The sequence below is a fragment of the Narcine bancroftii genome, chromosome 3 (genome assembly GCF_036971445.1).
Source record: "Narcine bancroftii isolate sNarBan1 chromosome 3, sNarBan1.hap1, whole genome shotgun sequence".
NCBI classification, from domain to species: Eukaryota; Metazoa; Chordata; class Chondrichthyes; order Torpediniformes; family Narcinidae; genus Narcine; species Narcine bancroftii.
Window position 1 is genome coordinate 191,096,493 of NC_091471.1, and position 23,470 is coordinate 191,119,962.

A 23,470-nucleotide genomic window follows, 5' to 3' on the forward strand; every position below is an offset into this window, starting at 1 on the left:
CAGAGCCAGCTCTTCAGCGCTTGACGTCCTGTTTTGCGGAAACTGCCAAAATGTTTAGCCTGGAAGTCAGCCTGAAAAAAACTGAGGTCCTCCATCAGCCAGCTCCCCACCATGACTACCAGCCCCCCCCCCACATCTCCATCGGGCACACAAAACTCAAAACGGTCAACCAGTTTACCTATCTCGGCTGCACCTTTTCATCGGATGCAAGGATCGACAACGAGATAGACAACAGACTCGCCAAGGCAAATCGCGGCTTTGGAAGACTACACAAAAGTCTGGAAAAACAACCAACTGAAAAACCTCACAAAGATTAGCGTATACTGAGCCGTTGTCATACCCACACTCCTGTTCGGCTCCGAATCATGGGTCCTCTACTGGCATCACCTACGACTCCTAGAACGCTTCCACCAGCGTTGTCTCCGCTCCATCCTCAACATTCATTGGAGCGACTTCATCTCCAACATTGAAGTACTCGAGATGGCAGAGGCTGACAGCATCGAATCCACGCTGCTGAAGATCAAACTGCGCTGGGTAGGTCACGTCTCCAGATCGTGTTATATGGCGAGCTCTCCACTGGCCACCGAGACAGAGGTGCACCAAAGAAGAGGTACAAGGACTGCCTAAAGAAATCTCTTGGTGCCTGCCACATTGACCACCGCCAGTAGGCTGATATCGCCTCAAACCGTGCATCTTGGCACCTCACAGTTCGGCGGGCAGCAACCTCCTTTGAAGAAGACCGCAGAGCCCACTTCACTGTCAAAAGACAAAGGAGGAAAAACCCAACACCCAACCCCAACCCACCAATTTTCCCTTGCAACCACTGCAACCGTGTCTGCCTGTCCCGCATCGGTCTTGTCAGCCACCAACGAGCCTGCAGCTGACGTGGACTTTACCCCTCCATAAATCTTCATCCGCGAAGCCAAGCCAAAGATATTCTATCAACTGAGGTAAATGATTTTGTTTTAACTGAGGTAAACATTTTCATCGAAGAGTAACATTTCAACAGTTGGTCTAGTAGATGTTCAAAATGGAAGGGACATCTGTTGAAACCAAGAAATGCAATGGTAGCCTAATAGTTGTTCAAAATGGCAGTGGCACCCAGTGTTGAAACTAAGAATTGCAATGTACATACAGTGCAATTTATTGTCAGAAACTATGCTCTAATGGGCCATATTCAATTTTATTTTTAAAGTTCAACCTGTGCCACTTAAAAGTGGGCATGGGCCGCAGTTGTCCCGGGTGGCAATTCAATATTCAGTATTCTTTGAAGAGATCTCCCCTCATCCTTCTAAACTCTAATGAATACTGTCACAGGCATCAAATGCTCCTCATATTTTAACCCTCTTATCCCTGGAATCATTCTCGTAAATGTCTTCTGGACTCTCCAATGCCAACACATCCTTAAATATGTGGTCCAGAACTGCTCACGATACTCCATTTGTGGTCTGACTAATTACTTCTATAACCTTAGTTTTACATCCTTCCTTTTATAGTCTCATGCTCTTGAAATGAATGCTAAGATAATATTTGCCTTTTTTGCTACAAATTCAGCTGCAAGTTAAACTTAATAGAATTCTGCACCAGGGCTTCTAAGCACCTTTGGGCCTCTGCTTTCTGAATTTTCTCCCCATTTATAAAATACTCCACTTCTTTATTCCTTCTACCAAAATGCTTGTCCATATCTTTCCCTATGTACTCATCTGCCCCTTGCCCATTCTTAAACCTGTCAAGTCCCTCTGCAGATCTCTGCTTCCTCAACATTACCCATCCCTCTACCTATGTTTGTATCATCTGAAAACTTGGCTGCAAAGCCATCAATTCCATCTTCTAAAGCATTAACATATAATTTAAAAAGTAGCAGACTCAACGGCCCCACTAGTCAGTCACAGCCAGAAAAGATCCTGTTTATTTCCACTCTTTGTTTTCTGCCAGCCAGCCAATCTCCTCTCCATGCTAATACTTTAATACTCTGGGCTCTTATCTTTTTTAGCAGCTTCATGAACGCCACCTTGCCAAAGGCCTTCAGAAAAATCCATGTAAACAACACCCACTAACTTTTATTTTGTCTGCCCTGCTCATTACTTTCCCTGAAGGAAACAATGCCTGACGTTGGCTTATTTTATATATATTCAAGTTTCCAGAAGTCTAATCATTAATAATGAATCTTACCAACAACTGAAGTTAGGCTAACCAGCCCAGAATTTCCTGACTTTTATTTAACCTTGTATGTAATATGGATTGAATCTTCTTAAAGACTTGAGTCACATTTACCATTTTCCTGTCCTTAGGAACCAATCCTAACTCAAACGATTCTTAAAAGATCACTACTAAATACATTCACAATCTCTTCAGCTATCTTTTTCAGAATCCTGGAGTGTAGTCCAACTGATCCAGGTGACTTATCCACCTTTTGCTCTTTCAGCTTGTCAAGCACCTTCTCCTTCATAACAGTGAATACACTCACTTCTACCCCCTGACTCTCGAATTTCTGGCTCAGCACTGGCATCTTCCATTGTAAAGACTTATGCAAAATACCACCTTTCCATCATAATTTTCCAAAAGTTCATTGTCCACTTTTGCCTCTCTTTTTACTGTTTTTGTATCTGAAAAAAAAAACTTGCTATCCTCTTTTATATTATTGGCCAGCTTACTTTCATATTTCATCTTTTCTCCCCTTATCACTTTCTTTGTTGCCTTCTATTGATTTTTAAGAGTTACCTCGCTCTTTGGGTTACCCACTAAATTTTTGCAATACCAATTGCCCTCTCTTTTGCTTTCATGCTGTCTCTGACTTCTCTTGTCGCCACGGTTACCTTGCCTTCCCTTTAGAATATTTCTTCTTTGGGATAAAATGATACAAATTAAAACTCTTTAATTTGTTTCCCACATCCTGGCTGTTATTTGTTGGCTTATATGTAACTCCCATCAGTGAAAGCACAGAAATGATGGAGGAACTCAGCAGGTCTTGCAGCATCCATACGAGGTAAAGTTATAGAACCATCATTTCAGGCCTGAGCCATTTTCCATGGTATGAGTTAAAAAAAAACAGGGATGTGCCTGGTGCCTGAATTAAAAAAGGCTGAGGGTGAAGGAAGGAAAGGAGGGAGACAGGAAGAAGCTCAGGCCAGCAGACAAATGACGACAATTAAACATCGATAGAAAGTTAGGTGAGGAAAGTTGAGAATTAATCAGTGGAGGGGATGCCTTCGTGAAGAGAGAGCTGGAGGAAAAGAAACAGTGGGAAAGTGGAAGAGAGAGAGACTAAACTAAAGGGTAGGAGAAAAAGAGATAGGGGAAGGGGAGATTGGAGGACCAATAGCTCATCTTCAGTCTGGGCACCCTTCTTCTGGATGGTATAGCACTGACCTCTGGTTTCCATTTGCAGCCCCCCTTTTTCATCCATCCCCAATTCTCCTTTCCTCTCGCTCTATCTCTGTGTGTGTCTCTCTCTCTCTCTCTGTCCCTCTCTCTCTCTCTTTGTCCTCTCGCTCTATCTGTGTTTGTGTCTTTCTCTCTCTCTCTGTCTCTGTCTCTCTGTCTCTGTCTCTCTGTCTCTCTGTCTCTCTCTCTCTCTTTGTTTTCCCCTCCATCTCCTTTCCTCCAGATCTGAATTCATAGAGCCACCCCACCCCCTATCAATCCTCATCATACCTCTCCTGCTCTATCCATATCCAATTATGTCCTTCTGTCTGTTGGTCTGTGCTCTTCCACCTGCACTTTATTTCTTTCTTGCCAGCCTTTTTTTTATTTTTCACACTATGAACCATATCAATCAAAATACATACAAACATTTCCCTCTTAAATATACACAGTGACATTTTCTCCCCTTTCCCCCCCAACTTCCCTCCCCCCTTCCCACCCCCTCCAAACCCATTAAATGTTCAACATATACGATACAATAAACCCATTATACAATGTCATCACACAATGAAAATAAACAAGAAAATTGTGTCATCTACTTTTACACACTGGATCAAGTCATTTTGTCTTCTTATCATTTTAGGGGGTGGAGGTCCAAGGCAAGCCCTCTCTGTTGTGTTCCATGTACGGTTCCCAAATTTGTTCAAATAATGTGACTTTATTTTTTAAATTATATGTTATTTTTTCCAATGGAATACATTTATTCATTTCCATGTACCATTGCTGCACTCTCAGGCTATCTTCTGATTTCCAAGTTGACATTATACATTTTTTGCTACAGCTAAGACTATCATAATTTTTTGTGCTTCTTCCAGTTTGAGGCCTAATTCTTTACTTCTTATATTACTTAGAAAAAAAAGATCTCTGGATTTTTTGGTATGTTGTTTTTGTGATTTTATTTAATACCTGATTTAGATCTTCCCAAAACTTTTGCACATTCTCACATGCCCAGATTCCATGTACTGTTGTTCCCATTTCCTTCTTACAGCGAAAATATCTATTTGATACTGGTGGGTCCCATTTATTTAACTTTTGGGACGTGATATATAACCAATTATATTATATCATGCGTAACATTGTTCTTGCCAGCCTTTTTTATTCAGGTACCTGCTTGCCTTTTGATGAAGGGCACAGGCCCAAAACGCTGGTTCTGTATCTTTATTTCATGTGGATGTTGTGAGATCTGCTGAGTTGCTCCAGAACTTCTCAGTTTTCACTACAATCACAGTATCTGCAGACTTTCCTCTAACTCCCATCAGGGACTTTTTAACCTTGGCCATTTCTCAACTCTACCTACAAGGATTTTATATCTTCTGATCCTATGTCCCCTCTTGCTGAGGATTTGATTTCATTTTATATACCACCTCCTCTACCCAACTGTCTGTATTTTCATTAGGATGTGTATCCATGGATGTTTAGCTCCCAGCTGTGATTCTCCTTCAGCCACGTCTCCTTCCCTTTAGCTTTATCCATACTTTTCCAGTCTGTAGCGACCCCTGCAATCCATCATTTCAAAGAATTTCGCAGACAAATTTTCATTCCTCTTCATCAGAGAGATGAGATTTGTAAATCATTTGATGCTTGTATGAAAGTTGAACCACATGACCGAGCTGTTCCATTGCTACTTATTCTGATTATTGGGTCTCCTCAATTAATAAAACTTGCTCTTCAACATATTCTGTCAGCAGTTGTATATTTACATCACTTTGAAGAAGCATGTGATCTGTGACTCTCTGCTGCAGCCCCTTATCAAGGCCTTCATTGGAAATCAAACATAGATATTAGTTGCATCGCGAATGAAAGGAACTGAAGGCTGACTGAACATTTAGAAGTCCTGTCATGAATGTTTATTATTTGTTTTTCTTACTTTACATTTATTTTCTTTTTTCACTTCTTATGTGTTAATTATTGTGAATTCAGTTATTGTTAACATGTTTTATTTTCCAGGGAAGATGCAACAAGTAAGATTTTTATATGTATCTATGCATTGACAATAAATTCTCCATTTTGGATATTTTGGATGTTTTGCTCAAATAATGCAGCTGGAATGTCCAAATGTGTTGCTGCCCACCTTCAAAATCCACACTTTCCTGAAACAGATAATCTAGTACCCATTTACTGAGCTGGGCTGTTAATGGCTTGACACACCTGCAAAAATTCTTTAACAGCTACCAAACCCTGTTTCCATGGATGGAATGTTATATAGATACAATTTTATGAATAGCCAATACATTCTTAAATGTCTCATTGCAATGATGACTCCATCCGCATTCCACTTGCCAAAAAAACTGGCATTGTGAGCAGAAATGCCTGCAAAGATTTCCCAGTTTGTGCAATTCCTGGCAAATATCTCACTTCTCTTAATTTTGACCAAAATTCTGTGACTTTTCAATTGCAATAATATCTATAACAATTTTTAGGAACACATCTTCCAGCATCTATTGATGTTTATTAAGTCTGCCCGTTCTATTCTTCTTTCTACGAGGAAGATAACCTCAACTTAGTTCAGTTTAATTTGTCCAACACCTCCTCCCTATCTCAGTGGTGCTTCCAATATCCAACAAAATGGAATTTACATGCAAGTGTGTGTGTGTGTGTGTGTGTGTGTGTGTGTGTGTGTGTGTGTGTGTGTGTGTGTGTGTGTGTGTGTGTGTGTGTGTGTGTGTGTGTGTGTGTGTGTGTGGGCGTGCGCATGTGTGTTTTGGAAGAAGGTGGGATTGTTAGCAATCGACTTCATCTCTACCACATCCCTCCACAACTCTGCCCCCATTCACATGAATACAAGAAAAATGTGAAGAAATATCCTGAAAAAAAATTAATTCACACTTTACTAAAGAAAAATCTAATTGAATCCATTTGCTTAGAGGTAGATTCCACATTCAGACACACAATTAATATTCCCCTGCCTGAAACTGCATATCACTAAATCAATTTAGACATGGCTTGAACAATAATTCTGTTATAAATCTTGAGGTCCTATTTTATAAATAATTCCTATCTCAAGGTATTCACTCAATATGACCTCTTATTTGTCATTCATTTGTTGCTGATTCTGACACACCATAGTGAGTGGCTTTTCCCACTCCCTCCCATATGTATTTTCGACCTAATTTGTAATGTTCCACACCTTAGTAACAGGTGGGCAATGTGCAATCTAAAACATTAAAGTGCTATCCCTCCTCTTAAGGAATGAATCCTGCATAAATAACTTTTCAGTTCCTTTCACTTTCAGCTCAGAAAATTGAACTGATTTTTCATTAGCAGGACATGCATGGCCTCAATTTGCAAAGGACTCCTGCATGTTAGCTCACTCAGTGCAGGACCAGTAAGCAACACTAGAATGCTTTAATGCTTCAAATTAGAGATTTTGCCTTTACTTGGAAGTCACCAAGATAAAGGACCAATGCCAACCTCTCCCAAGCCAGTTGAGCATTCCATGTCCCATGCACATACAGTGTAGATAGCTTCCTTTGGGGATCGTGGAGGTCTTTCCATAACTTGACATTCACACCTTTAAATGCGCTACCATCATTGAACAAGTTTACTGTCAAGTAAATTGCACCAATGGAGCTTTTTTCTAGCTGTGAGAACATGAGACAGCTCAATGAATGTCCTGGTTTAAAGGGCTGCATTGCTGATAAACCTGGGGCCATCATTTGTACGACATTATATTCCTTGAGAGCTTTGAGCTGTTGTGCTTGTGTTGAATATTAGGGACACAATAGGAAATGTAAACATTCTCCATGATGCTCTGGCAACTGGAGACTTTCTCTTGAGGATAAAACACCAATGAATTGACTGCCATGATGGGATATATGAGTATCACCTCCTTCCACCAGGTACCATTTTTCCAGCTTTCCACTGATAATTCTCCAAAGCCACCCAAACAAATCTGGTTCAGACACTGTCCAAATTGCCTTCAAACATTGAGGCATTGACAACAATCATTGGGAAGGACTTTATGCTATCTACTTTTCAGATTGTCACTGAAAAGATGTATATCACTTTGTGGCCCAAGCCTCAATGCTGAGACAGATGAGTGATGGAGTATAGAAAGTAGATAGGGACCAATCCACGCTTGCAAGTCCACCCCCCCCCAAGCAAGAAACATAACCCCACTGCTGAAGAAATATGCACTTCCAGATGCAAAGCTCCTCAGTCATCTGAAGACCTAACAAGCCTGCTGGATATCATTATCAATTGTGAGGGGCTACAGATGAAGAAACCTTCCTCCCTGACATTATTTATGAGCCATCTCTTTTGTTCAAAGGTGATTGATCCATATGTCAAGATAACATTTCATCATGATCTCAAAGTCATATTCTATCGTTGATTAGAACAGTTTTGATTTCACTTCATTCATGCTGCAAGCCATCCTGGAGAGACACTGTTCAGACTGGTCAGCATCCTGTATCTCCACCAGTGTTCTGTAAATCCTGTCAAAGGTACACCACAGAAACAAAAGTCGATATTTTAAAGCTCACAGTAATTGTCATGCTTTCAGAAATTTGATCTGAAAGGAGCCTGAGAGCAGGAATTTTTCTGACCATTATACAAAAAGAAGACAAAAAGAGAAAGGCACAGACATATGGTCAAATGTTGAGAGAAGAGATTTTGAGGGCCCCAAGATAAAAGAAAATGGTTGTGGCATTCTGCAAAATTGAAATTACTGAAATGCATTCTGAAATTTGAGGTGATCAGTTGTGTAAAAATGTCATGACTGAACCACTGTCAACACTATTCATAAAATTGAAAATAAGAAGGCTGTTTTGAAATTTACTTTGTAAAGAGAAGGGTTAAGTGTCAAAGTTTATTAATGCACTGAAAGCAAATAATGTGCATGCCTTTAGCTGGTCGTGTAAAGTGAAAGATATAAGTTTATAGGTGCTTTTGTTCAAGTAAGGTCCTCAGCCTAGTAAAAAAATGGTAGACATATTTCAATGATATCTGCTTAAATGACATTTAAGTGTCAACGGAAGGTTGATGAACATACTCTAATAGATTATTTAATTAATGAAAAATAGCACTAACTACTCAGCTGTAATTTTGAAGAAGTGCTATGCTTTCTCCTCTGAATGGAGCAACTGATTAAATATGACGTTGGCAAAGTCAACAAATAGATTGACAAGAAAATTATTTTTCATATGTTGCAAACTTTACACAACACAATAAGAACCACGAAGAACCACCACTGCACACCTCCATGTCCCTTGATGATCCTCTCCTGTCCGTATCTGAGGATTGAGTGTGGGCTGCCTTCATGACAGTGAAATCGAGGAAAGTATCAGGTCCAGATGGAGTACCTGGCCGAGTTTTAAAAACCTGAGCTGACCAACTTGTCAAGGTATTCATGGATATCTTTACTGTCTCACTCTGGCAGTTTCAAACAGACTTAATAATATCTGTGCCCAAGAAGAGAGTGGTAGCTTACTAAAATGACAACCCACCAGTGAGTCTCACATCAACAGTGATGAAATGTTTTGAAAGGCTGGTGTTGAAGCATATCAACTCCTGTCTGAGTGGTGACATGGATCCATTCCAATTCACCTACCATTGCAACAGGTCAATGGCAGATGGCATCTCACTGGCTCTACACCAATCCCTGGAATACCCAGACAGCAAAGAATCATACATTAGGATGCTCTTTATCAATTACATTCAGCATTCAACACCATCATCCCTCAAAATTGATCAGCAAACTCCAAGACCTGGGAGTCAACACCCCACTGTGTAATTGGATCCTTGATTTCCTGATCTTCAGACCACAATCAGTGAGAATTGTTCAGAACATCTCCTCCAAAATCTCCATCAATACTAGCACAACACGAGGCTGCATTATTAGCCCTCTGCTCTGTTTTGCTACACACCTATCCCTGTGTGGCTTAGGATGGCAACAACACCATCTGCAAATTCTATGATGATACCATGGCAGTGAATTGTATAAAAAGGGGAGATGAATCAGCATATAGGAGGAAGATGGAAAACTTGGCTGAATGGTGCACCAACAACAACCTCACCCTCAATGTCACCAAAACGGAGGATCTGATTGTTGACTTCAGGAATAGAAATCAGATGTGTACGATCCAATGATCATTGGGGATCAGAGGTGGAGAGGGTAAGCGCATTTAAGTAGTTGGGAGACGATTTTTCCTGGACCCAACACGCAAATGGCATTATGAAAAAAGAATGACAGAGCCTACATTTCCTCAGGAGTTTGAGGAGGTTTGGTATGACATTGGAAACCCTGACAAATTTCTACAGATGTGTGGTGAAAGGTGGGCTCAGCTGTATGGGGATACCAATATCACTGTGTGTAAAGGTCTGCAGCAGGTAGTGGACACAGCTCAGGACATCACAGGCAAAACTCTCCCCACCACTGAGAACATCTATGGGAACACTGTGGCTGGAGAGCAGCAATGGTCATCTAGGATCTGCACCACCCACACATGCTCTGTTCTCACTGCTACCATCAGGAAAGAGACTTGCACCACCAGGTTCAGAAGCAGCTGCTACCCCCCCCCCCCCCCCCCACCATCAGACTCCTCAGCAACAAACTCAATTAGGGGCTCATTTAAGGACTCATTCTTTTGCACTTCATTATTTTTTATTTCTCTCTGTATTGCACAGTCAGTTTGTTTACATTTCTTAATTTGTTTAAATGTGCACAATGAGTACAGTTTTTTTTTGCACAACCAATAAGTGGTGGTTCTGCCTCACCCGCAGTAAAAGGAATCTTAGGGTTTTATGCGATGCCATGTATGTACTGTTACAATAAATCTGAAATCTAAATCTGACTAATTTTGAAGAACCATGTTTTCTCTTGTGAATGCTCCAACTGATGAAATATGACACTGGCAAATACAACAAAATGATGAAAAAGAAAATTATATATTTTTTTTTGCATGTTGTAACCTTCTCATCACTTCTTCCACCCATCTCAATCTCCTTTCAAGCTTACCATCCCACCCTTTTTTCAAGTCCCAGACATTGTTCCCAATGCTCCCTCCATTGCACTAGATGGGACTATGCCTCCAAACGTGAATGCTTGGGCAAAAAAAAAATTACTTTGCTCAAAAGAATTTTCAGTTTTGCAGAAAAAATGTAGTTTTTTTCATATGGAGAAGTTGCTTTCATCATCTGAGGGATTTGTCTCAATTTCGCCTGCAACTAGAGGAACTGCAAATGATTCATGTACAAATTAGACTGTGATTGAATGAAAAGATTTTTTAAAAATCTTTCTTTTCAATTAGTTAATTGCTTTTCACATTATTAACAGGCTCTGAGCAAACTATATTTAATTCCAAGGGAGTCCTTGAGCATATGGTTTCTGTCATTAGTTTTATCAATGAGTCTACACAATTAAGTTAGTTTTAAGTGGATGGTTTTTGTTTGCCTGACTGCAGTCATTAGGTGCCTTGGTGAAACCTTTGTTGACACTAGGTCATTCCTATATCTCACAGAGATGCTTAAAATATCATACACTGGGACTTCCGGGTGGCCACTGTGTGGAATAGCAGCAGTAGTTAGGTGATCCTGTTCTTTTTTAAACTTTTTCCATCCATTCACCTTTAACTTTTCAACCAAAATGCATTATACTTTACCCCTTTATTAATTAATATTGATGATTATTTCAAAATAGCTACAAGGAGTGGTAAGGCGGCAAAAAAAAGGCAAAAAGGAGGAAGAGACAGCCATTCTGACAGCAGGTCCATTTCTGACCTTCTCAATAGACACACATGAGAAATAACCAAAATAATTAAAAAAAGGAGACTCAGTGGGAAATTAAATCTGCACTCAAAAAGGTTTTGCAGTTAATATCAGCAATTGATGAGTCCCTTGGATTTATGGAGGAAGGCTTGAACACAATTAATGATCATGTCAACAAATTAGATATTTTTTGTTCTGATTTGTCTGCCAAAAATTTCAAATTAACTTCAAAATTGGTTGATTTGGAGGGCAGAAACAAACATCAAAATATAATCTTGGGCTTAGCAGAAGACATGAAACTGGCCAGCTGACTAACTTATTTTCAGATCTATCTACTTTTGGGATGTTTTGGAAATGAGTTATTTTCCACTAAGCCTGAGCTTGCCAAAGCACTTCATTCTTTGGCTCCCAAACCAGCTTCAGGACACCGCCTGAGTTCGGTAATACGCTGGTTTCACCAATATCATGTAAAGGATCATGTAATCTGTGAGGATCGTCAGAGAAGAAATCTTCATTATCAGGGGCAACAAATTAGACTCGTGGAATGATTTTGCCCTGAAGTTATGAATCTGCACAGAGAATATAATGATGTCATGCCTGAGCTGTATAAGAAAGGATTCAAGCCCACATTGGTATATTCTGCTCACCTTTGGATTACTTTCAATGATGGTCACAAGGAATTCTGAAATCGGTGGAAGAGGCATGTAAAACAATGGTTCTCAACTTTTATCTTTCCACTCACATGCCACTTTATTCCATATGCCATAGGTGCTCAGTGATTAGTAAGGGATTGCTTAAGGTGGTATATGTGTGAAAAGAAAAAGTGTGAAATCCACTGTTTTAATCGTACCTAATTGACTTGTTGTGTGCACGGTTTCATAACTCCTAAGGAAATGAGCCAATGACAATTTTTTCTCATGCAAAATATTTCAGTAACAATTGGGTCTGGAGCAGTGATTCTCCACCTCCCCTTCCCACCCACATATAACCTTAAGCAATCCCTTATTAATCACAGAGCACCGATAGCATAGAGAATTCTTAAAGTTGTGTATGAGTGGAAAGAAAAAGGTTGAGAACCACTGATGAGTGAGTGAGTCTCCCTTATCATTAAATCTCATAAGAATGATTAGTTAATGTCTGAAGGTTTTCTATTGCTGAAGTTTTTCATTTTGTTTTGATTGGGTGAAGTTTGGCTGTTTTTTTCTTTCGTGTTAATGATGGGGTAATGTCCTTGTTTGGTTTATGGTTTAGTAAGCTGTGTTTTCTTTATTCTTTCTATTTTAGTTTAGTTTCATTTTTTGCATGAAAGATTTAAGTGGAATTTATTAATTTTACCTTATTAATGTGGATATTAATTTCCTAGTTTTGTGACATTTCTCAATAGCACAAGTAGTGTTTTGCACTTAGTTTATTATATAACCATGGGAAAATAGGGTTAATACTAAAATAATGCACACATGCATAGTCCATTTTAAGTGCGGGAAATTTTAAAATTAATCAGGTATAGGTTTTGGATACTTGCTCTACCAAAACTGCAAAGTTAAATGGGGAATGTCTGTTGGTCTCTATGTTTTTTTTACTATTAATGGTTTAGTATTATTTTGAATGCTTGTTGTCTAGAAGTGTTTGTTTATTTTTTTCTTTATTGCTGACTGTGGGAAAATTAGGTGTGAATTTTACATGCATGGATTGTGTATCTTGTCTGCAAATTCTTTCTTTCACTTTGGTTGTATTCTTTTGTACAGATTTTATTGTCTGGAAAAATATTATTGTTTATACTTTTAAAATAAGAAGCTATATTTAGAATCCAGCAGAAGAATAAAGGATTTTAAATTAATTTTTTGAGCCTGTTGCTGTCTTATTCAGCAACATTTGGAGTTGGGGTGTTAGGGAGGGAGGGTGGATGTTTGGGTCTAAAGAGGTGGGCTTACAAGTTTGTTATGACTTCAAGTTTTGTGTAATCTGTGTTATGGTATGGATTCAAGGTGGCCAATTGGAGGCTGATGAAGGACTGTGCCTGATTTTTTTCATATGACTAATTTAAAATTATGATTATTCTTATCAAAGTTATCTTTTGGAATGCCAAAGGTTTAAATAGCCCTATTAAATGCAGGAATGTGTTTACGTATATCACACATCTAAAAGATGAGATTTTTTTTTACAAGAAGCTCATATCTGGAACTGTGATAATGCGTGACTTATGTCAAAGTGGAAAGGGCAATGTTTCCATTCTTCTTCTCATGTTCAATTTAAGGGATTCTCTATTTTAGTCAATCAGAATATTCCTTTTAGTACATCACAATATTATGTCAGATAAATATGATTGATAAATTATTGTTACAGGCAACAACATGATAAATTGATAGTTTTTGTAAATATATATGCCCCTAACACTGATAAGGCAGGATTTCATGAAAGATTTTTTTATTATCCCTACAAGATTTAAGTATTTTCTAAAAAGATTAGATATTTCAGATGTTAAGGGTTTTTTTTCACCCAAATGGAAGAGAATAGTCATTTATTTCTAATGTTAATTGGATTTACATTTTTTAATAGATAATCAATTAATTTCATTGACAAAATCATGTGAATATTATGGTATAGTGATATCTGACCATGCTCCTATCATTCTGCGTATAAATTTTCCTTCTATAAAGAGGAATTGGCATTTTAATTTTACTTTTCTTCATAAATTGATTTATTGAAATTTATGGAGCAGCAAATTAACTTCTTCTTTAATACAAGTTCTTCACAATTTCTAGCTTGATTGTTTGGGAGACAATGAAAGCATATCTTAGAGGGTTAATTATTTCATACAGCTAGTATAAAGAAGACTAATAAAGATTAGATTTAATTAATCTGATTAAACAAATTGATTTACAATATGTACAAGTTTTTTAAAATGCTGAATTATATAAAAAGATAGTTGAACTTAAGACTATATTTGATTTTCTTTCTACTTATCCTATTGAACAATAACTTTTGTGGAGTAAAAGCCAATTTTACATTCACGGTAAAAAATCTGGAAAGCTTTTGACCAACCAATTGAAAGGAATTGCTGCTAACTGAAAAATTGCTCTGATGGTAATGTTACCACAGATCATTCTAAAATAAATGATACATTTAGAGAATTTTATTCTAGACTGTATCTGATAATGATAATAGCTTATTGATGGAATTTTTGGACTGCTTAAATATTCTTATCCTTTCTCAGAATAATCATGAAAGTCTGGAGGAGCCTATTTCACAAAAGGAAATACTTCTTGCTATTTCTTCACTACAATATGGTACATCTCCAGGACCTGATGGGTATCCTGTGGAATTTTTTTTTCTGAATTGTTTGTGCTCAAATTTAGTTCTGTGTTGAATGACTCATTTAAACAGGGCAATCTTCTATCATCCTTTAATAAAGCTTACATTTCTCTTATAGCAAAAAAGGGGAATAATCGTCTTGAATGCTCTTGTTATAGGCCAATTGCTTTACTGAATGTTGATATGAAGATCTTTGCTAAAGTGCCAGGCCACAAATTGGAGAATATTAATTATTTCTGAAGATCAGACTGGCTTCATTAAAAAAACATTATTTTTATTTTAATATACTTCATTTATTGAACATTTTATATTTACCCCATGCCCCTCCACTCCTGTCCCTGAATGTCCTTTTGTTAGATGCAGAGAAAGCTTTTTGATTGGGTGGAGTGGGGTTATTTATATGTAATACTGGAAAAAAAATAATCTTGGATCATGTTTTATTAAATGGATTAAGTTATATTTATGTTCTACTGCTTCAATTCTTAATAATTTACAACTGTCAAACCCATTTAATCTTCAATGGGTTTCACATCAAGGCTGTTCTGTAAGTCCACTACTTTTTTATTTAGTTTTATAACCATTAGCAATTGCCTTTCATGAGTGCAGAGCTTTTTCAGGGATTTACAGGAAGGGCATTGAACATAAAGTTTCCCTATATGCAGATGATCTTTTGCTTTTATATATCTAATCCAAAACTTCTTTGCCATTCATACTATCTCAATTTAGCCAGTTTTCAGGTATAAGTTGAATCTGCATAAGTGTAAACTTTTACATTTAAATGCTCCTATACCAAGGTATTTTAATTTTTCATCTAAGATTGTGAGAGATAAATTTACTTTACTTAAACATGTTAAATTATCCTTATTGAGAGGGTCACCTTTATCTATTTTGACAAATGATCATATTTACTCTATTAAAATGAACATTTAACCTAATTTTTGTATATTTTCCAATTTTTATTCCTAAATCTTATTCCTAAATTTTATTCCTAAATTTTATTCCAATATCAATTTTTATTCCTAAATCTTTTTTTGATTCACTTGACTCATTTATATCGTCTTACATATGGCAAGGAAAATGCCCCTGATTGAATAAAGTTCATCTTCAAAAATCTAAAAGGAATGGTGGTTTAGGGTTTCCTAATTTCCGATTTTATTACTGGGCAGTCAATATACATAACTTGATTCTTTTGTTACAACTTTGTTATGATCTGACTGCCCCACAATGGTAGAAATTGAACTAAATTTTATTAAAAATACTTCTATGTTGGCAATTCTTGGGTTTTTTCTCTCCTCTTCAATATACAAATAAACTGACAATCTAGTCATTAAACACAGATTGAAAATATGGGCAAAATTTAGAAGGGTTTTTTGGATTTCAGAGTTTTTCTTCTGCTATCCCTATTATATCCAATCACTCTTTTCAACCTTCTTTGCAAGACTACTATCATAACCTTACCATTATTGTTAATCTGGAATCTTGGCATTGTGTAGCTCCTCTCTAAGCTTATGCCACTTTGATTTATTAACATTAATCTTCCACCTTGTTTAGGAGAAGGGGTTTTTAAATTAGATATATTTTTATTTATTTTCTTTCTTTTGTTATGTTCTATTTTATTATCATGTTTGTGTTTTGGAACTTATACTTATAATCATTTTTATAATTTATTTTCTGGTCTTATAGCACACTTCATAATTGCATTGTTCAACTTTTTATTGTAAAAAAAATCAATAAAAATGTTTTTAAAAGAAAACTGGAAGCAATTAATAATTAAAAAAAGATTTTATTTTTAAAGTATTCAGAGTTTTTAGTGCTATAAATCAGCCCAAACAAAGAGAGAAACATTATTTCTTTGTACAAAAAAAAGAACTGTGTACATTTATCAGAGCATCAAAGCATTTTTATGGCCATCAAGGTACTTTAGAGTTTTAATTCCTATCCAGCAGAAGAGACACAGGTACAATTTGTTTACAGCGAGACCTCAAAGCAACAATTTGATAATTAAAAATTTTTTGCAAAATTAATAATAGTGGAAATATTAACCTGAATAATAAGAAAGTGTCGCATTTTTAAAAATATCTCTCTGAGTTCATTTCCATCAACCTAAAAGAGTAGACTTGGTTTAACACCTCATCCAACTCTAAAACTCTCTCAGCATTGAACAATTGCTAAGCTTTTGTGCTCAGGCTCTCCAACTGGGACTTGAACTCCTAATTTACTGAGCCTGAACAAAGACTGTCACCAACTCAGCCAGAAATATGAAGCAGTAACAATGTGTGAAATTGTCTGGACAAATGAATTTAAGAGTTTCTCAAAGCAATTTGTTTGGACTGAAAATACAAAGCTGATTTCCATTTAATGGATTGAAAATCATAAAGTCGTAAAATTATGATGTTGGGAAGTAAAGAATGTATCTCTTCTAAACCGGCACAGAAAAAAATATATAAATAAGTGTAGCTGGTTCTGACTATGTTCACGTGTTCATGGGAAGAAAGCCCAAAGAGCTTTAATTCACTTCACTGTGCATCTTGAAAGGAACATTGATCAACAAACAGTTAATGCTCAAATTCCTTTTTCAGCTGCTCGAAACAATTGTGATGTGATTGCCTCCATGGTTCACAAGAGTTATTGATTCCAATATTTCTCCATTTTATTTCAATTACTGTCCAGAGAGGCTGACATGGGAGTTGTTGGAACAGACAGATCTGAGAGTAAAGTAGCAAGTGATTAAAAAAAAAATCACTGTAAATATAAAGAAAACAGAAAATACAAGAGCAAGGAAGTCAGTGAAAACACTGAAATGCTGGAGGAGATCAGGAGGCCTCGCAGTGTCGACTGGAGCTAAAGAATATTACCAACGTTTCAGGCCTGAGCCCTTCTTTAAGGTACCAAAGTCAAAGAAGTCAAACTGAACCTTTGTAAAACACTGATTCAATCACAGCTGGAGTATTGTTTTTAGTTCTGCATACCATACCTTGGAAAAGATAAAAAAGACTTTATGGACGGTGCAGTAGAGATTTATTAAAATGATTGCATGCCTGAGTGACTTTAATTATATAATTAGACTGGTGAAGTTGGGGTTATTCCACTTAGAATAGAAGTGATTGTGAATGCATAGGTCGTAGAGAGTAGTAGAGTTTTACCACACGGAAGGAGGGCTTTCAGTTTAACCTGTCCATGCCAGCCAAATTGTATACCTAAACTAATCCAATTTTCCTGCATGAATTTAGATCTGCCAGAAGGGACAGAGTGGAGAGATGGAAGTAGTTTTATCCATTTATTTATTTGTTTATATATCCATCTATTTTTTTTTAAATTACTCATACAGCATGGTTACAGGCCAATTCAGCCCACGAGTCTGTGCCACCCAATTTACATCCAATTAACCTACACCTCCAGTATGTTTCAAATGGTGGAGGAAACTGGAGCCCATGGGGGAACACCCACACAGACATAGGGAGAACATGCAAATTCCTTACAGACAGTGCAGGATTCAATCTCTAGTCCTGATCGCTGGCGCTGTAAAGGTGTGGCGCTAACTGCTACGCGAACCGTGCCCCCCATGGAGGGGTCAAAAACGATGGAAGAAGAATGAAGGTGATTGACAAGGGAACCAAAAAAAGCATGAGGAAAAATGTTTTTATTCAGAAAGTAGTTAGAGTCTCAAATACTTTGCCAGGAGTAGCAGTGGAGGTAGATTCAGTCATAGCATTCTGTAAGGAAAGAATTTCCATGGCTAAGAGTTAGGGCAGCGAATAGGACTATAAAGGTTTGTTCTTACTTAGAGTTATACTTGATGGGCAAAACATCCTCTTACCAGGTTATAAATATTTGGTTACTTTTACTCACACCCGTAACCTCCCAATATTACTTTCTATATCTGTGGTGCGCTGTTAGACAGAATCAGACACACACAAGGTAGAGACGTACAACAGACTTTAATCCACAAAGACTTCCACAGAACCAGGCTGGCTGTGGCTGCAGCAACTCTGTGTGTGGCCTCGGCAGGCCGGCGCAGGCTTATATCCTGGAGGGTGATTGACACCCAACCGGGTGGGGCTTGATCCATTCAGGCCGACTGATTGGCAGCTGGCCAGGTGTTGTCCTGTCCCCTTACTCTCCTGCAGGTACAGAGGTTGCCTCCTGCTGTAGACCGGTGGTGTATCACCACATTCACCCCCTTCTTTAAAATTGTCCCGGAGGGGGGAGGGGCAAATAAGGAATCACACCCACTATGTACATACAATATTTACAGGGTGAGATGATTCGGCAGCTGCCAGGGTCTCTGTGACCGTTGTAGGACTGGCTCCTGGTCACTGGTCAGAGGGGAAGTGGAGGGGGGGGGTTGGCTGCAGGGGTGTGTTTGGCTGGTGTGGTGTCGCGCGGAAGGGTGGCCAGGTTCGATGTTTGCGGGTCGTATTGTATGGGTGGGGGGGGCGGGTTCATCTCCTAAGGCTGAAGCGGGCCCCTGGTGGTCAAGGAAGCCCTGCATGCCCCATAGCTGCCTGGGGACAGGGACGTATGCCTGGTCAGTGTCGTCCTGGGTTGGAGGGTACTGTGGTGTGGTGGGTGCTCCTGCTGGTGACAGGTCCTTGGTTGAGACATCCCTGCCACTGCCGAACCTAACGTAAGCATAATTATGGTTTGCATGAAGGAGGAAAACCTGCTCTATCAGGGCTTCAGCCTTGTGTGTCCGAACATACTTATGCAGAGGCACTGGTCCCTGGGACGTGAGCCATGCTGGGAGTCACATTCCAGTCACCGGCCTCCTGGGGAATGAGAACAGGTGTTCGTGAGGGGTCTCGTTGCTAGCCTGCACAGCAGTGACCGAATGGCATGGAGTGCCTCAGGCAGGGCGTCATGCCAGAATTCAACAGCCCACTCTTTTGACCAGAGAGCCAGGAGGACTGCCTTCCAGACCACCCCATTCACGCGTTCCACTTGCCCATTGCCCTCTTGGGTTATAGCTTGTCGTGCGAATGGTGGCGATACCCCTCGCCATCAGGTACTGGCGCAGCTCGTCACTTATGAAACTAGACCCCCAGTCGTTGTGGATGAAGGCGGGGTAGCCAAACATGGTGAAGATCTGCCCCAGGGCCCTGATGACGGTGGCCGTGGAGGTGTCTGGACAAGGGATGGTGCAAGGGAAGCGTGAGTACTCGTCCACTGCCATGAGGAAGTAGACATTTTGGTTCATGGGAGGCAGGGGCTCTTTGAAATCGATGCCAAGACGCTTGAAAGGCCGAGTAGCCATTACAACGTGGTCCTAGGAGGGATGGAAGAAATGGGGTTTACACTCTGCACAGGTAGTGGCGCCAGTGGTGGACCGCTTCCACAACTGCCTGGGTCTCCTTTTCAATGGCAGAAAGCATTGCTCTCCACCTGGAAGGGGAAGTCCACATCCACAGCCTGCATCGTGGCGTCTGCGATGCAGGTGAAGGCTGCCTGTGCCTTAGATGGGAGTGGAAAAGTTGTGGCTTGGGCCAATGGGCGGACCTTGTCCAAAAACCGAGGGGCCCACTGCGAGTAATAAGAGAACAGGCCCAGGCACCTGCGGAGGGCGTTTAGCGTGGGGGGAGGGGTAACTCCATTAATGGGCGCATCCTTTCTGGATCTGGGCTGACGACTCCATGGGCCACGATGTACCCCAGGATGGCGAGGTGGGTGGTGCTGAACATACAATTCTCCTTGTTGTAAGTGAGGTCCAGCTCTTCTGCCATCTGGAGGAATTTTTCCAGATTAGCATTGTGGTCTTCCTGGTCACAGCCGCAGATAGTGACGTTATCCAGATATGGGAACGTCACCTTCAGCTTGTGTCGGTCTACCATGTGATCCATCTCCCGCTGGAAGATGGACACCCCGTTCGTGACCTCAGAAGGAACCCGACGGAACTGGTACAGGCTCCCGTCCACCTCAAAGGTGGTAGTGTAGGGCTTGTCCTTCGGGTGGATAGGGATTTGGTGATACGCTGACTTCATGTCAATCATGGAGAAAACTCGGTAGCGGGCTATCTCATTGACCATGTTGGCGATCCTCGGCAGGGGATAGGCATCCAGCTGGGTGTACCGATTAATTGTCTGGCTTTAATCCACAACCATCCTCAACTTACTTCCCCCTTTGACCATCAGGACTTGGGCTCTTCAAGGGCTGTTACTGGGCTCTATAACGCCTTCTGCCAGGAGTCGCCGCACCACCAGCTTGATGAAATCCCTATCTGCAGCACAATAGTGCCTACATCTGGCAGCGATTGGCTTGCAGCCTTGTGCAAGATATGGGAAGAGCTCCAGTGGGGTGATGCGCAGTGTGGAAAGGCCACAGGTTGGCCGGGGCTGGTAGGTCTGTGTGCTGTGGAATGTGAGTGGAGGTTGAGGCCCCCTGAATGCAAGGGTGACACTCTGCAGGTGGCACTGGAAAATCCAGGCCCAGGAGGAGTGGTGCACAGAGATTGGGCATGACAAGGAGCCTGTATAAGTCTCCCATCCCACCATTATATCAACCAAGCAGTGCCCAAGGGTACCAACAGTCTTATCTGTAGTGGCGAGGGCGATCGAGCAGGTGGTTGGGTGGACTTTTAACCTTAGGGAGTGGGCCACGCTCAGGTGTATGATGCTTTCGGTGCTGCCACTGTCCAATAGGCCCTTTGTTACCTGCCCGTTGACTTCAACGTCCATCATTGAGCACCCGAGATCATGGGGGATGTCCCTGATCAGCATGGTGGCGGCCAGGATCATCTCAGAGTCGGAGTCGTCGCTATTCAGAAGGATGGTGAGCGTCTATAGGGCGGCCTGGTCATCGTCTATGTTGACCACATCGACATCGGTCGTGAGGTGCAGCATGCGGTAGCCAATGACCTCCAAAGGGGTGGGGCGGCCTGGTCATCGTCCGTATTGACCAAATTGGGGGTGGCGTGTGGCAGCTGATGGCACCTGGAGGCATGGGGAGAGTCGGTAACGCGGCCTGGTCATTTCCTGTGTTGACCACGTCATTCTCGACATCATCAGGAGCCCTCTGTGTCAGGCGCTGCCTGGCCCAAGATGGTGGCGGAATGTGGGGAGCCGCTGCATGGCTGGCCTCCTTCCCCAGCCATGTCTGGTGCGCCGGGGGAAGTGATGTAATTACAGTCAATGGCAATGATGTCGTTACATCAGCCAGAAGTGATGTCACACTGTGAGCCGGAAGTGATGTCACTGTAGTTCTCAGCGAGCGGTGCTGGCGAGGATGGGGGATGGTGCAGATGCTCTTGGCACACCCTGTGATGGTCGTTGGTGGGGCCAGATGTTGTGCGGTTGAAGTCGGGGAAGGAGGAAGGAGGACAATGCACCGCCCAGCATGCACACGTGGGAGGGTCCACGGGGGAGGCAGGGTGGCCATAGAGGTCCACTGAGCTGCCAGCAGGTTTAGAGAGGCACACTTCTGCAAAGTGGCCTTTCTTGCCGCATTGGGAACAATACTGGTTCCGAGCTGGGCAGTTGTGGCGTGATCGATCAACTGACCCACACCAGGACCCAAAGTACTTAAAGGGGCGCTGGGTGCCTGCTGCAGTGACGTTCTCCTCCCCAGCTGCAGTGTGAGAGGGCCATGAGAGAGCCTGGGGGAACCTCGAATTGAAGGCTTTGACGTGCAGGGCTGCTGCTTCCAGGGTTTGGACCACTTCCGCAGCCCTGGTTAAGGCATAGATGTGGTCTTCCAGCAGCTTTTGCCAGATGGCCCTTGAGCGTAGCCCTTGGACGAAGATGTCCCAGATCAGCCCCTCAACCTCCTCTGCACCTACCCTGGGTTCAGCCAGACACGGTGGGGCCAACTCTCATGTGTCCCAAGTAAGACTTAGCCATCTCCCCAGGTTGCTGGGCTCGGGTGTTGAGGAAGTACCTTGCACAGACTACATTCATGGGGGGCTTGTAGAAGTTCTCAAGAGTGTCCATTGCACTCTTGTTCGTGGAGCAGCCTTTGGTTACCTGGAAGGCGCGGTGACCCAACTTTGATCGGAGTAGGACCAACCTCTTCCAATTGGAGTCCAGGATGTCGCCCTCGTGTGCTTCGATGATTGCCTCGATCGTGTGCCACCAGATCTCAAAGCATTTCTGGGCTTCCTGGCGGCGTGGGTTGACCTCGAGGTTCCCTGCTCTCAGGAATTTTTCCACGGCAGCCATGGGAAAATTTTGTGGATTAAATTGTGGCGCGCTGTTCGACAGAATCAGACACACACAAGGTAAAGACTGTACAACAGACTTTAATCCACAAAGACTTCCACAGAGCCAGTCTGTCTGTGACTGCAGCAACTCTGTGTGAGGCCTCGGGAGGCCAGCGCAGGCTTATATCCCGGAGGGTGATTGACACCCGACCGGATGGGGCTTGATCCATTTAGGCCGACTGATTGACAGCCGGCCAGGTGTTGTCCTGTCCCCTTACTTTCCTGCAGGTACAGAGGTTTCCCCCTGCAGTAGGCCGATGGTGTACCGCCACAACATCCACCAGCCTACTTTTGAACTTTGATCTGTATACTGTAATCATAAAATCTACGTGTTACCCTCGGCTTCATTATCCCTCTAGTCAATAGGCAATGTAAACAGCTGTCTCCTGACCAAATACAGTAAAAGCACTTTATTGCACACTTCAGGTGTTGTATCATGTAGCCATAGCACATAGCAGTCAAGGAATTTCATAAACATAGCATATTATAACCAAGTCAAACCACATCCACAGGGTACTGCAGCCATGGTACAGCACTACTACAGTATCTTCTTTCTTTGGCTTGGCTTCGCGGACGAAGATTTATGGAGGGGGTAAAAGTCCACGTCAGCTGCAGGCTCGTTTGTGGCTGACAAGTCCGATGCGGGACAGGCAGACACGGTTGCAGCGGCTGCAGGGGAAAATTGGTTGGTTGGGGTTGGGTGTTGGGTTTTTCCTCCTTTGCCTTTTGTCAGTGAGGTGGGCTCTGCAGTCTTCTTCAAAGGAGGTTGCTGCCCGCCAAACTGTGAGGTGCCAAGATGCACGGTTTGAGGCGATATCAGCCCACTGGCGGTGGTCA

General features: G+C 41.3%; 1 long non-coding RNA gene across 4 annotated transcripts in view; it reads left to right on the forward strand.

Annotated features, from left to right (window-relative positions):
- LOC138756335 (uncharacterized) overlaps nucleotides 1–23,470 on the forward strand; it is a 142,664-nt gene that overhangs the window by 113,420 nt on the left and 5,774 nt on the right. Inside the window, exon 6 of one of the 4 annotated variants that reach the window (XR_011353000.1) lies at nucleotides 17,113–17,327. The exons of the other annotated variants lie outside the window; for them this stretch is intronic. This is a non-coding gene — a long non-coding RNA (uncharacterized lncRNA). The remainder of the gene's footprint in view (nucleotides 1–17,112; nucleotides 17,328–23,470) is intronic. 4 annotated transcript variants of the gene reach the window in all.